The sequence below is a fragment of the Vombatus ursinus genome, unplaced genomic scaffold, assembly GCF_900497805.2.
Source record: "Vombatus ursinus unplaced genomic scaffold, bare-nosed wombat genome assembly UNPS02014786.1, whole genome shotgun sequence".
Lineage (NCBI taxonomy): Eukaryota > Metazoa > Chordata > Mammalia > Diprotodontia > Vombatidae > Vombatus > Vombatus ursinus.
In genome coordinates, this window is record NW_020954564.1 from 3,972,980 (window position 1) to 3,988,927 (window position 15,948).

The 15,948-nt window shown below is 38.3% G+C and overlaps 1 protein-coding gene across 1 annotated transcript in view; it reads left to right on the forward strand.

Annotated features, from left to right (window-relative positions):
- The window catches only part of LOC114046873 (pappalysin-1-like), a 280,259-nt gene that overhangs the window by 38,936 nt on the left and 225,375 nt on the right, over positions 1-15,948 (forward strand). The window lies entirely within an intron of this gene.

Genomic DNA, 15,948 nt, shown 5'->3' on the forward strand with positions numbered 1-15,948 from the left:
CAAAAATCTTGTGCGAACAGTACTTATAGTTGTTAGTGGAGACATTTCTATCTCTACTCTGCAGATGAGAAAACTGAGGCACAGAGAGACAAAGTGAATTATCCAAAGTCCCAAAGCTAGGTAGTGGTGGAGGTAAAACTAGGAGCCAGGTCTTTTGACTCCCAGGTTCACTGTCCCCACTTTTTTTATGCTGGCTCTAGATGGCATATGCATGAGGAGAGACAGGGGAAAGATGGAATGAATACTCAGCCTATTTAATAATTGACTGAGCTTCCACTGTGGACTGTATAATAAAACTAGAAACTCAGAACCAAAACCATGCTGAAACTGGTCTAGGCTCACTTCCGGGAATGTCCTGCAACCCTGAGGACAGGAGATCCCAAGTCAAGAACCAACTCTTCTGAACTTCTCTGGTTAAAACTGGACTGTTGATTGTTGCTTTCCATTTAACATGTATAATAGTGGACTTGCTGGTGTTTTCAGCATGTTTGCTGATCTTTGAATGTTTTTTGTTTTGTTTTGTTTTATTTTGTTTTTGCTGACTCTTCTCTTAAAAAGCGCTAGCCTTCTGAACACAAACACAATACCTATGGGGAAAGGGATGCTGGCTCAGGGTTAGGGAGGTGGGCTGGGAATCAAGGAGTTATGGGAGTCAGAAAATATAGGAGCCTCTCTGTTTGACGCATAGTCTTGAACTTTCAAATGCAGAATTTTAGAACTTGAAGGGACATAGTACTCCCTTTGTTTGGACCTCAGTTTCCTCTTGTGCTAAATAAATGGCTTGGACTAAGTCCCTTATTGTCCCTTTCAAATCCAAAATTCTGTGATTCAGTAGTTCTAGGTTAAGGACAAGTAATGAATGGGAGAATATTTTAGCTCCTAGAATAGTCTCCTGGAATCCATAACACTCCCTCCCTATCCCTCTCCTCCTTTCAAGGCAGGGGTTCTCAACTTGTGTGTGCCATGGACCCTTTTGGAAGTCTTGTGGAGCCAATGGACCTCTTCTAAGCATAATGTTTTTAAATAATTGAAAGAAATGCTCATTTTCAGTTAGGGTTTAATGAGGAAAAAGTATATACTTATTTATATGTATATATATGTGCGTATATGTATACATATACACATGTATGTATATGTAGACATATACACATGTATGTATATGTAGACATATACACATGTGTGTATGCATATATACACATATATACACATATGTTTACTACCCAAGTTTATGATACTCCTGAAATCTATCCATGGACTCTTTGGGGGTCTAGACCTCAAATCAAGGATACCTGTTCTAAGGGAAAGTATAGAGAGGTCCATCAATCAAAAATAATTTATTAATGAGTTTGGAACTATGCCCAATCTTATGTAAGGGACTGCAGATGAAACAGGAGTCTGACTTGGTCCTCTTTTTTTTTTTTTTTTTTTTGGTGAGGCAATCAGAGTTAAGTGACTTGCCCAGAGTCACACAGCTAGTGAGTGTTATGTATCTGAGGCCGAATTTGAACTCAGGTCCTCCTGACTCCAGGGCCAGTGCTCTATCCACTGCACCACCTAGCTGCCCCTTGTGCCACTTCACTGCCCCTTTGGTACCTTTATTCAAAGAGTTTGTAGTTTTTTGGGGGAGACAGGACTAATATTCTTAAGAAAAATAGTGAATCACATAGGGCAGTATTGAATTTGATGATAAATAATGCTACAGATTTTAAATTCTTTAGAGGTTCAGAGGAAAGGGAGGGAAGGGATAGTTAGGGAAGGTGCCCTAGCAAAGGTTGGGCTTCAGATGGTCCTTAAAGAAGGGGTAAGGAATAATATTAACAACAACAACAACAACAACAATAGTACTTATATAACATTTTAAGGTTTGCAAAGTGCTTTACATAATCAATCACATTTGATCCTCACAACAATCCTGTGAATTAGGTGATACTACTGCTCTTATTTTACAGATGGGAATAAGAGGATCCTCTAGGTGGGAGGGCATTATTCTACCTGAGGAGAAAATAAGAATGAGGGTAGAATGCAAACTAATAGAAGGAAATGGCAGACAGAATCACTTTAGATCCTGAAACCAGAGAAAAATTCTGCAAGGAGGTTATGTGAAATCAGATTATTTTACCTCTCTCAGTTGTCCTTTCTGTGAGAGGGAGGAATGAGTCTATTCATTGGACTAAACTTGATAACCCCTGAGGCTCTTTCTAGCTCCAACAGTCTGTGATCTGACATTCTACATTCTCAAGTCCCCTCAAAGATGTACTATCTAACCTAAGTTAACCTTACAGCTCTAAAATGTAATGTTCTATGTTCTCTTCCTGCCCTAAAATTCTGTGTGCTAGGGTTTCTTCCATTGCTAAAATTCTATGATTTGATTATTGTTACTATGATGGTTTAAAAAGTGAAATATACATTCTTTAAACTGACAGGCAAAATTTATCCCACCTCAGTGTTCAGGTCTAAGAGAGGGATTCTGGCATGTGCAGATTATACTTGAAAAAGCCAACAGTGCCTGCTCAAACCATGTCTTGTTCCCTAATTCACTGGATTGTGATTGCCCAGAATCTCTGACTACAACCACGTGCCAGTGTTTTGAATGAGCACCAGAGATGCAAGTTTTCTGGCAGGGAAAGCAATACACACTGGATTAAACCAACCAAACAAAGACCTTTCTCTTGAAAATACCTAAGAATTGCTGTACTCAGCCACAATGGCCCAAACCACATTAGCTCCTGTGGACAAAGGGAAGCCTGTGGAAACCTGTGTGTAAAAATGGAGAAGGGAATGGTTTTGCTCAGGTGATTGTGAGGCTTAGGTTCTGTTTTGGGATATGAGCTTTCCTTGCTTTGAAGTCTCTTAACCTCATTCCACTCCCTTGCCGTGCTAGTCATGTTCTTTCCTGCCTAGCTCCTTTTGTCTCCTCAAGGGAGTTTTCTGTGACATGCATTCTACTATGGGTCCCCGTGTAAGGCAGCTTAGAGTGTATGTATAGTGTGGTAGGAGAAGGGAGGCAAGTCCTGCCCCTTCCATATACTGGCTGTGTGATTATAGGCAAGTCACTCAACCTCTCAGGGCATCAGGCAACTTTGTGAGGTTTTAAGTTGCAGGAAAGGTGCTGAGCTTCATTGTTCTTCACCAGGACATTTCTATAATAATGAAATAATAAGAAGGAAGAAAGGAAGGAAGGAAGGAAGGGAGGGAGGAAGGAAAGAGGGAAGGAAAGAAGAAAAGAAGAAAGGAAGGAAGGAAGGAAGGGAGGAAGGGAGGAAGGAGGGAGGGAGGGAGGGAGGGAGGAGGAGATGGACTTGTTATCAAGAGATCTAAGTTCAAATCTTGCCTTGTATTTCTAGTTTAGGGTTCTTAAGCAGGTAGTTTTACCTCTATGAGACTTAGTCTCCTGAACTGTGAAATGAGAAATAATAGTAATTATGCTGCCTACCTCACATGGTTATTGTAAGTAGTATGTTTTGTAAACCTTAAAATACTTTATAAAGGTAAGTTATTTAAGAAAACCCAATATATTAACATCAGAACTTAAGGAACTGATCAACTAGTGAGATGCTGGCTTGAGTTGGAAAAGGTCTTCAATGGAACTGTGGTTCTCATGATGCACTGAAGACAGAATTCAGTTTACTCTTAAAAATGGAAAGAAAAGAAGAAAAAAGCCCCTAAATTTAATGCATAGCTTTTTAGGAAAAAAGATGAAACCCCTCTATACTTCCAGTTGGCTAGGTCAGCATATATCTATGAATAGTGTCTCTATTATTGGATGAGTGTGAAATCTGTCTTTCCATAAAAAGGTCATAGAGTTGGAGCAAGAAGGTACTACTAATAACTGCCATCAATATGATGCTTTAGGATTTGCAAAACACTTAGCATTGGTTATCTCATTTGACCCTCAAAACAATATTACAAGGTCAGTCATGCAGGTTTTATCACTCCAGTTTTTCATTTGAGGACCGTGAAGCCTAAACATTTGGGTGACTTGCCCAAAGTTGAACTACTAAGTTTGGCTAGCAAGTAGCAAAGCCAGGATCCAGACTTAGGTTCTGTGACTCAAGATTCCACATTTCATCCACGACACCATGTTGTCTCTTCTAACCCATGCCACCTCATGCTGTCTTGCATTGATATTGTAGGCCAAGAGTAGTTACCCACCAGATTCTCAAGCCAAAATAGGGGTCAGCAACATCAAACAGGGTATTGGACAGATTTAAGAATAATAGAATATTATAGCTAGAAGAAACTTAGAACCTAACAAAGTCCCTCAGAAGCTATCTAGTCTAACACATGCCTGAACAACAATCTCTTCTACAAAATATCCCAGGACTGATCATCTGGCTTAAAAGCCTCTAGTGAGGAAAAACTCACTATCAAAAACTATTTGCATTTAGATAGTGTGTTTAGAGTTACAAAATGCTTTATACATAGTATATTATTTGTTCTTCCCAACAATCTTGGTAGACACTCCAGAAATCCCTATCTTACATAAGAGGGAACTGAGTGTTGGTTAGAGGGATGAAGTGATTGGATAATGGTTACACATGCCACTAATAAATGTGAAGGGTGGGATTTGAACACAGGTCTCTAATAACTCTTAATGTGCTAGTATTACACATCTACTATGTCATGCTTCCTCTTTAACAGCATATTAGAGGTTAAAGGGACAATTTAAAACTCATCTGAGTCAATCACCTCCTTTGACAGACAAGAAACTAAGGCCAGGAAAGATTACCTGACTTGCCTAACACTGCATACATACATGTTTACATTATGTACATATATATATATATACACATACAAACCTACATATATACATGCATACATACATACAACAGCTAGGGGTAGATTTGGGGCTAAAATCCAGATCCCCTGATTCCATGTCTGTTGCTTTTCTACATCATCCATAGCACAGTGCCCTGTATGTAGTTAAAGGGTCTTTTGAATTTAGTTTAATTTGTGTTACATCCACATGATCAACCTTGACTTTTCTGCCGTCATCAGCTTCAAGAAGCTATTGACAACTGTTACTGCCTATGTGGTACTCACTCATCCCTTTCCATTCATTTATTACCATCCCCGAATGTGGATATTTTAAAGCCATGTTAAAAAAAAAAAGGAATAGTTCAGTACATAAGGATATTAGCTTAGAGAAGAAAAAAAAATTGTGGGCAATTCAATTCAACAAATATCTATTGAATACCTGCAGAGTACTGATAATTATGTTAGATCCCAGGAGAGATATTAAGTCAGGACATTTGAAGAGCTATCACAATAAAATGAGCTTGTTTTGGGTAGTTCTGAGTACCACTAGGGCCAGTGGGCAGCAGTGACAGAATGATTTGGACTTAGGGTAAGAAAGAACCATCCAAAAATTAGAGATATTGAAAAACAGAATGAGTTCCCTCACAAAGTAGTTGAATTCTTATCCCTGGTAGTGACCCAAGTAAGGCCACTTGTCAGGGATGTTCTAGAGGGGATTCCTGTAATATGCTCTTGAGGTGATGCACGGTTGTGGTGAGCCGGGAAGTCAGATGTTTCTCCCAGTTTTGAGATTCCATGATCCCATGTTTCCTGATTTTTGCTGATTATATTCCACCCTACATTCTAACTCTTTGGTGGCTTTAGTAACATGTTTATGTGGTCTTTAAGGTTTACAAAACATTTTCTTGACAATTACACTGTAAGACATAGAGTACGAATACTGTTATCCCCATTTTGTTGATGAGAAAACTAAGGTTCATGGAGTTTAAATGGTGTTGTTACGAGTCATGTAACCCATCAGCGTTGGAGTCGGAATTTGAACCCAGATTTTCTAGTGTTATTTTTTTCTTTCCCTATAACAGGATACTTCTTTTTCAGAGCTCACCTTTGTAATCTCAATGTTCACTGATTTTACTGCATTTATGATACCCATTTTACAGAAGAGGAAAGTGAGGTTTAGAGAGATGTAGTGTTTCGTCCATAATCACTTAGCTAGTGATGAGGAGAATACAAATAGAAACAAGAAAATGTGCCAAAGGGTGACATTTGAGGGGGTGTTCCTGCAAAGAGGATTAAAGTATCCAGGTTCAACTTGACACCCAAATTGATGAGGAACAGTTAATAACTAGCAGGCACTATGACAGGTTGAAATTTGCAGTCCACATGATAGCAGTCAAGTATGTCTGTTGGAAGCACATATTGAGAGAACTCAATCACCACTGCAGAGATGCAGGCTTGACAGAAGCATGGAATTCTGTCAAAAGGCTTAAGGAGTGAGTATCAATTGAGGGCACTCTACATGAGACTTTGAAAAGGAAAAGGAGGCAGGAATGGTTAATACAAACCGGCAAGTCTTAGGAAATGCAGAGGGAAGCCTGAAACTCCATCTTATGTGCCCCCTCCAGCCTTGGAGTAGTGCAGCCAATCCATATGGTTCTTTTTTGGACAAATCTTCCAAAGTATGAACAGTGGTACGTTAGGGATGGAATTTCACTTCTGAATATGGGTATCTCAATTTGGGAACAATTGAGGGTTTGGAGTGGGGGCAAGGGGAGAGAAAAACAAAACAACAACACATTCCTTGATTGTTAGTGGACTTTTTCTTTAAAAACAAACTATTTTTTTCTTTTTTAAAGACAACAGGGATGTTCCGTAGAGACCAGGTTGTTTTTATATATGTATACACACCCATATGTATATGTATATACATACACGTAAAATATATATTTTTATCGGTACTAATTCAACATTATAAGAAGTTTTGGGGAAAAGGCCAAAAAGAAGACCCTTTATAAGTCTGAGATATAAGGTTGTAGGTTCTAAGGTCCCAGGTCTATGGTTCTCAGGATAGTAAGTATAGAAGACTAATTTCTCCTTGAGATAAGGTAGTCTTCAGTCTATCTCACCTCACTGTTAACTAACAGAAGTGCTTGAGTCACCTAAGTGGTTATCACCACTTGGTAGGATCCTCAGAATATAATCCCTTGTTTTTCTATCTGAAAATCTTGCAAAGAAAAATCAGGATCGATCCTGTTTGAGAACTCTTAGGTAAAAGGAAAAACCCATTCAAGGGGGAAAAGAGTTTTAATCAATGAAACCAAATTCTTATCATACAATAGATATTAATTGAACAACTGTTAGAGAATATAAGACCTAGGATGGACCTTAGAGGTCACCAAGACCAACCTTCCCATTTTCCAGAGGTAGAAACCAAGGCCAAGAAAGGCAAGAACCTCAAGCTATTCCATTGCCCCATATTGCCTCTTTTACATTCAAAGCATGTGCTGAGTACTTTGGAGACAATAAAACATGGTCCTTGTCTTCAAGGCAAGTCTCATTATTTGTTTTGGAAGACAAAACTAATTCATGCATAAAAATGTTCAAAAAACAGTGAGGGACTACCTTGGCTGAAGCATAGGTTTGGTGAAGTGGAGCAGTGTGAAACATGACTGGCCCAACAGGTAGACAAGTGTCAGGCTAGTGAGTGATTTAAATGTGGAATTTGGACTTTATCCTCTAGTTAGTGTGGAATTATTGGAGATGTTTGAACAAGGGAGGGACAGGGCACAGGTGATATTTTAGGAAGCTTAATTGGATTGTGATAGATAGGATGAGTTGCAGGGTAGAAGGATTAAATGATGAAAAGTGATCCTAACCATGACCAACTGGTTATCACGGTGTGTGGCAAACTCTGCGAATGGATTGCACCTACAAGACTGAGGACAGCACATAGACATGGAGGTCGTTTTTGAGATACTGCCCACATCAGAGTGAAATCAAGGCTGGGCTTCTTCACATTTTTAGCTGTTAGGATGTCAATGGCACTGTTGTTTTTTCATTTGATGGCTTGCCCACATGTTCAAAGAGCTTCTCTATTAGATTTGAAGTCTGTTTCTTGGTCACCATATTCTGCCTTATTTTTGAAATTAATATCCAACTTCCTTTTAAAATTATTTTTATTAGAGCAGCTGTATTTCATATTGAAAACTTTTTTATTTTAAATCACCTTCATTTTCTGAATATACTCTCTTCCTTCCTTACTTAAGTGAGCAGCCTTCATAACAAAGAATTTTTAAAAGAAAAGAAATAGTTCAACAAAAATGCCTAACAACTTATTTGAGTATAACAGAATGTGGAATATTATATACCAATATTCACCTACCTCTTCAAAGAAGTGAAGGAGGTACATTTTCTCAACTATACACTAGGGCCAAGGAAACCATGCTTCCAAAGTCAATTGAATACTATTTCTCCCTCTATAGGAGGCAACATAGTGTAATAAAAACAGAAATAAATAAAAATAAAGAAATGAGCAAGTAAATAAATAAATGGATGGATGGTTGAATGAATGAATGAATGAATGAAATGTTTTGGTCTGAGCCAGAAAACTTGGGACTAACTAGCTGGCTATGGGGCAGCTAGGTGTCAGAATAGATAGAGCGGCCAGGCCTGGAGTCAGGAAGACCTGAGTTCAAATCTGGCCCTGGACATTTATTAGCTATGGGCTAATAGTCACTTAAACTTGTTTGTCTCAAGTTCTGCAGCTGTAAAATGAGCTGGAGAAAGGAAATGGCAAATTACTCTAGTATCTTGGCCAAGAAAATCCCAAGTGGGGTCACGAAGAGTCAGACACAACAGAAACGACCAAAAAACAACAACCTGCTATTAAATATTGAACAAGTTTTTCAGCTTCTTTGTGTTTCAGTTCATACAATATAGTTTCATGGAAGCATTTTTTTTTTCCCTTCACTCAATTCAATGTAATTACTCAGATTTTTATTAAGTCCATACTGGATACAAGGCTCAGGTACTAAGATATATAAAGACAAAAAGGAACAATCCATGCCCATGAGGAACTTCCATTCTATTGAGGGAACACAACAGGGCCAGAAATAAGCATGGTACAAGGACAAGTAAGGAGAGAGAGAGAGGTGGCTTCACAGAGGAAGTGACACTGTATTGAAGGAATGTAAGGTTTTTGGAAAGGTGGTGAATTGAATGAAGAATTACCTGTGAGGATATATGGAAGTAGAAGATGGGATATCAAGTTATGGGAATGATAAGTAGTCCATTTCATCTAGGATATAGAGCTTTGAAGGGGATAGTATGTGTCTCTTTGTGTGTATGTATATATGATAATAGATATGTATATATACACATTCATATATATGTGTGTGTGTATATCTGTGTGTGTTTTTGTGTATACATTGACAGATAGATCATGAAGGTCTTTAATTCTAAGCTAAGGAGTTTGTATTTTATACTCTAGAGTCTAGAGTGGGGAAGCTACGGCCTCGAGGCCACATGTGGCCTTCTAGGTCCTCGGATGCAGCCTTTTGACTGAGTCCAAGTTTTACAGAACAGATTCTTTTATCAAGTGGATTTGTTCTGTGAAGTTTGGATTCAGTCAAAGGGCCCCACTTGTGGGCCTACAGAGCCATGTGTGGCCTTGAAGTCATAGGTTCCCCACTCCTGCTCGAGAGTCTAGACAATGGGGAACCACTAATGGTTTCTGAGCAGAAGAATAATGTTTTATGACTGCTGTCCCTTTGAGAGATTAAAGAAGTATTGTTCTCACTCAGGATGATACTTTTGGAAGCTTTGGGGAGAATGACTTGGAACATGGAGAAACTAGAATCAGGGAAATCAATTAAGAGATAATTATAGTAGTCCAGGTGATAGATAATGAAAGTAGGGAACTGCAGTACTGACTGGATGAGTAGAAAGAAAGGTATAAATGCAGGAGATGTTTGGGGGATTGACTAGATAAGACTAGGCACTTGTTTGGATATCTGAGCTGGAAGAGTAGGTACGGGGATGACTCCAGGGTTATAAACCTTGGCGACTTGAAGTAAAATGTTGAACTAACCGAAGTCAGAGAGTTTAGAGGAGGGGCAAGTTTAGAGGGGGGAAAAATGATTTCCATTTTGAGTTTGAGATGCCTACAGTATATAAAAGAGATTTCCAGCAGGCATTGGACAATATGTAATTGTAGAGTTCAGTTAAATTTGGGAGTTCATCTATTTAGAGTTGACAACTGAACCCACAAGAACTAATTAACTTTCCATGATCGCACATATAGAGAAAGGAGAGAAGGCCCAGGACAGAGTCCTGGGGAACACTTATTACAAGAGGAAAGCAAATACATGATTATTCAGGAAACGAGACCAAGGAGTGTAGTAACATGTTGGGAGAAGGGAATGGGTGGTAAAGAGGTGAAGGCAGTGATATTCTTCCCAGGAATTTATCAGGGAAAGGGAAGAGAGATATGGACAAGAGCCTGAATGGATGACTGGGTCAAGTGAGGTATGTCTGTTTATCTTTTGTTTTTTAAGAATGGGGTAGATTTAAGAAGGTTCATACATGTCAGAGAAATAACCAGTAGTAGGGAAAGATTTAAAATGGAGGGGTGGTGATGGTGGTAAGGATGAGGTAATGATGAGGCATGCTTTTGGAGAAAATAGGAGGCATTGAGATTAAGGTCACAGGAAGTGGTATTGGCTTTGGCAAGGAGAAGGGAAAATTCTTCAAAGATAGGATTAGGAGGGTTGAACATGTAGAGGTTTGGGGCATGCTTTGAGGAAAAAGAAGGAGTTCACAGCTGAAGATCTCTGTTTTCTTCAGAAAATAAGAACCGGGACTATTTGTTAGAAGAGAAGAAGACAAATGAGGCCTCTGGGACCTTGCAGGGGGGGATAGAGAGAGAGAGAGAGAATAGAACATCTTTGAATCAGTCCCAGAAAGAAATGGGAGAGAGAGTCCATAGAGGAGGAATAAAGGTTTTGCCACAATGAAAACCCAGTTGAAAGTTTATAACATGAACCTTTGGTAGGCTCAGATGACTTGGTGGTATAACTTCTCCTAAAGTCTACCAGCAACAGTAGGGTAACAGAGAAATCGAATGATTGATGCTAGCCAGATTTGAGGATTGAAGAAGGGTGAATGGTGGGTAGGCCATGCTTCCCTCAGTCTTTTCTTTTGGAATCAAATTTACATGAGGGGAAGAAGATAGTTTTTGTTCATGCCCAAAAGTCTTTTTTCGTCTTTAATTTGTGTGACTGTCATTACCTAGAGAGACGAAAGCAGCATTGCCCCTATTAGAAGTGTTCAACTTCTAGGAGAAGACAAGTAGATTTTTTTTCCAGCAATCAATACTAAATATGGTTTATTTCTCTCTCCAATGGAGATAACTTGGATGCTCAGGACATGGTAAGGGGAAAAAGAATTAAGAGAGAAAAGGGATGGATTAAAAACAACAAAATCATTTTTGTTTTGATGAAACAAATTTCACAAAACTCAAGCTGCAGTCATTCCTTACAGCCACTAACTTCAAGCCTTTTCCACTTTTTGAGAGTGAAGTTTTGTCACTACTTTCCTGAAATTCAATTCTAAAAGATGAATTTGAATTTTTTGTTTGTTTATTTGTTTAGTTTGCCTAAGTTCAACAAACTTTAAAGTCCATAATCCATTTGGGGACTTTCTTTCCTTTCCTTTTCTCAATCTTAAAGATTCCTTTCAACTTATTGCATTTTCTAGCCTTCTATATTTTGGGTTTTCTTCTGGCTATGACATTCTACATCTTGTGTTTGAACATTCTTTGTCCTAAGATCCCTTCTAGATATGACATTATGTTTTAAAGTTCCTTCAGATTCTAACATTTGTTGACTGTGATTCTTTTCCTCTCCTCCCTTCTTATCTTTTGTAGGAGCTATGGGATAGAATGGTAATGGGGCAGTGATTTGGCAATTGCCAATGGTTGTATTTAATCAGTTTACTCTGCTAAGTAACCAAAAGGGGTTCTGTTCTCTGATGTTAGGTCCCTTGTGGGTTTAGGCATCTAGAGCTGTTAGTCAGCAAAGCTGCCTTTTGACTACTGAAGCATTTTAATTGCCAGGGAGGGCAATAGTGAATAAAACTACACCAAATCATATGGTGTCTCAGAATTTTGTGGGGTGTGGATGTGGGGATTGTAGAGAAATTGGGAGAGAGGGAATCATGCTGCATGAGGTTCTATCTCAGGAAAAGTATGATATCTGGTCACAAAATCAAAGGAGATGTTCTAATCTGTAGGGAAAAAAAAACCTTGTTTTTCTACTGTGTGTGTGTGTGTGTGTGTGTATGTGTGTGTGTTACTTTCTTTGTGATTTCTGGAAATTTAAGGTGAGTGAATACTTTGCAGAAAACACCACAAATGCCAGGAATAGGGGAAAGGGTCAAATTTGGAATGGCTTTAGTTAAATCTATCAAATGTTCTCCATTCTAAGAAGCATTATTTTATCAAGATTGATTCATTTTGGATCAATATTAATGATTTATGGATTATCTGATCTTTTGGATTATGTATTATGTGCAATTGTTCTCTTCTATTGCCACAGAGATCACAGAATCACAGAATGCTAGACTTGGAAGGTCATTAAAATGTAGAAATGTAGAGTTGAAAGGGACCTCAGAACTTAGACTGTTAAGGCTGGAAGGAATCTTAGGTCACAAAATGTTATAGCCAAAGAATATTATGGTTTCAGGGAAACTTAGGAAGACTTGTATGAACTGATGCAAAGTGAAGCAAGCAGTACAAGGAGAACAATTTATATAGTTAGAACAATTTTGTAAAGTCAAACAACTTTGAAAGATGCAGATATTCTGACCAACACAGTGGAAGTAACCACTGTTCCAGAGAACTGATGATGAAACATGCTTTTCATCTCCAGAAAAGAGATTTAGAGTCTAGATAGATATCATATACACATATGTACATACACACACATGTGTGTGTATGTGCGTGTGTAAAATTTTGGTGGAGGCCTGGCAAGTATGAGCATTTGCTTTGCTTGACTCTACATGAGGTTTGTAATAGGTTCTGTTTCTCTTCCTTTCTCCATGTGGGGTGGGGGAGAATTGTAAGAAGGAGAGAATGTGAACTTGAAAATAAAACAAAATAGAATTAAGAAAAAATAAAATGGATCTTAGAGGTCATCTAGCCCACCACCTTCATTTTACAGATGAGGATAAGATAATGAGATGATTTACCCAAGGTCATATTGCTCTAGCTAGCAAGAAAACAAGGATTAGAACTCAGATCACTTATCTCCCCATTTAGTGCTCTTTCCATTGCACTGACTTTTAGTAAACAATAAGCTACAAATGGAAACATCTGCCTCTCCCTTCCCCTTCCACTGTATCCTTGGAAAGATTAGGGGTGAGGGAAGAATTACTACCACCCTTCAGTCAAAGGAAATAATTGAGAGTTTACTGTATTTGAAATTCTAAATAGCTAAATCTGTTGAACATCATTTCATAGGTTAGTAGCTACTGACACTTAGGACACTATCCAGTGGGAAGAGAAAGTTCTTTACATGTCTTAAGTGTTGGATGAAGCAAGGCTTTAGCTACTGTGTAACAAACTTTGGTGCATTCCTGGTGCATACCTTTTAAGTTCATTGCTCCAGATTCTGGAATCCTCATTGTCAGTACTTAGCATAAAACATCTCTGGTTTGAGTCATTGGCCCCTGAATACAGAGTCATTCCGTCCTTATGAAACAAATGTTAGCTTAATATCAGTGAGTGGAAAAGATCCAGAGTTGACTCAGGAATGCCATGTCTGTGGTTTCCTGAGTTATTTTCTTTTGTTCTATTGAAATAGTGGGAAAAAGAAACATTTATTAGAACATGTTGGAACTAGAAAGAATCTTAAATATTGAATCTAGAATGTTAGATTGGGAAGGGACTTTAGCTATTGCCTACTCCATTTCCTTAATTTCATTGATAAGGAAGCTGTGGTACAATAGACAGGGAAGTGATTTGCCCATGATTACACAGTGGTAGAATTAGTATAAAAATCCAGCCTTCCTCTCTGGCTCAATGCTTTTTCCATAGTACCACACTGCAAAAAGAATACTTTAATTCAGGTTAATGGTGAACAAGCTCTCTTAGAGCAGCAAGCTTGGGGAAAATTGATCCTCAAATTTACATTCCTCCCCCAAATGCTCCAGAAAATCTATCAGCTGAGATGGAAATTTATTGAGAGTATATTTCCTATATTCTATTTGTATTTTTGATTCTCCTAATATAGGTCTGTATTAGAAAATTATGAAGATACCTTCTTCCAGGTTTGAAGTATGTCAAAGTGGGATGGGTGGCAGGACAATTTTTAAAGGGTGACTGAATTAAATTGGAAAAAGAAATCATCTGAAAGCTAACAGATTTTAAAAACACTATGTGAAGTTCCATTTATAATATGGAACTTTAGATGAAGCCTCATCTTAAGGAACATGACCTTACTTACAATGCAAAAGCTATATCCAAAATGGAGAAACTCTTTCCTTGTCCCTTCAATTCACTGTAGTTTTATCAGGCCACAGACTTTTGAAAGGTAAATAAGGGGACCAGTTATTTTTTGAAGTTCTTCAGTTAGTTCAGATGCCTGTGCCAGTAGTTTACTTTGGAAGTAAGGTTATCTCTAGATTACTACAGTACCAATAAAAGTAATCATTACCTAGTGAATGCTCAAGGAAAATTAGAAGTTCCCCATCAGTCATGTGTCAGTAGCTCTCTGAAATTTTTTGTTATCTGCCTAATCTTGACATTAGCTAGAGTTTAGACTGTAGTAATAGTGTGGTATTGTGTTTTATGACTAAAAACCCAAACGGTTCATTTGTAGCTGTTATTGTTGTTTAGTTGTTTCAGTCATGTCCAACTCTTTATGACTCCATTTGGAGTTTTCTTGGCAAAGATGCTGGCGTGGTTTGCCATTTCATTCTCCTGTTCATTTTACAGATGAGGAAACTGAGGCAAACAGGGTTAAGTGACTTGTCCAAGGTCACACAATTGGTAAGTGCTTGAGGTCACTTTTGAACTCAAGAAGATGAGTCTTCCTGATTTCAGGCCCAGCATTCTATCTACTGCACCATCTAGCTGCCCCTTGTAGTGGTTATATAACTTGCATTGAAAATATATAATCTTCCTCCTAATACTTAGTGTAGTTTTCCTCCTTACAGCTTTGGAAATATACACTGCTAGCATTTAGATGTCACTTAATTGTGCAAAAGTGACTTACTCCCCACCGTGGTCAGTGAGTAAGCATCTCTTAGCTCTCTGTGGTTGGTTGGTTTATTTATTGATTGTGGTTGGGACACTGTAAAAAGGAAGTGATGCTGGATGAAAGAAGGAAGAAAGAAGGCTAAACTATTTGAACCTCAGCCACAGCCAGACAGCAGTTGTCATTAATATTCTCTTTAACTGTTTTCAGGTAAAATGACAGTGACAAATTGTGTGTATGCTTTACAGCTTTCAAATCCTTTCAGATTGATTATATTTGATCCTCATAGCAAGCCTATGAGGCAGGGCAGGGCAGCGATAATAAAACTGCATTTTATGGATGAGGAAATCAGAACTCAGATGGGTTAAGTGACTTGCTGAAAGTCACACATTGGCAAAGTGGCAGAGCAGACTTATAATCCTTGGGCATCAGTATACAAAGGCAGTAATTGCAAGAGCCAATCAGTAGAATTACAAAAATTTAATGAGCCCTCTGAAGTTTTCCTTCATTTTTTCATTATTTATTTCTCCATCAACATTTTTAGAGAGAAGAGAGACTGAGGCATTTTTGATGCATATATAAGGGAGGATGAAGCTGAGGCTGTTAGAAGCCTTGAGATTAAGTATAATATTTAGGTTTACGACAGGTCACAGATTGGATAGAGCCTGTGATTCAGAACACAAGGATATGAGTATAATAAACAATTCTGACATTTATCTCACTTTAATGACTTTTTAAAAGTAGCTTTGATCTTCATTTTTGATAATCATTTTCAAATGGTTTGAGCTGTTCAGCAACTAGAACAGCAGTTCTAGGGCTCCTGACCCCTTTCGGCAACTATAGTCAAGAGGCTATTTTGGTGTTTTGGAGGCCAAGTAGGAATCTGGAATGAGGTAGGATTAGAAGACTGATTTAGGGAAGAGAGGCCTCCTGT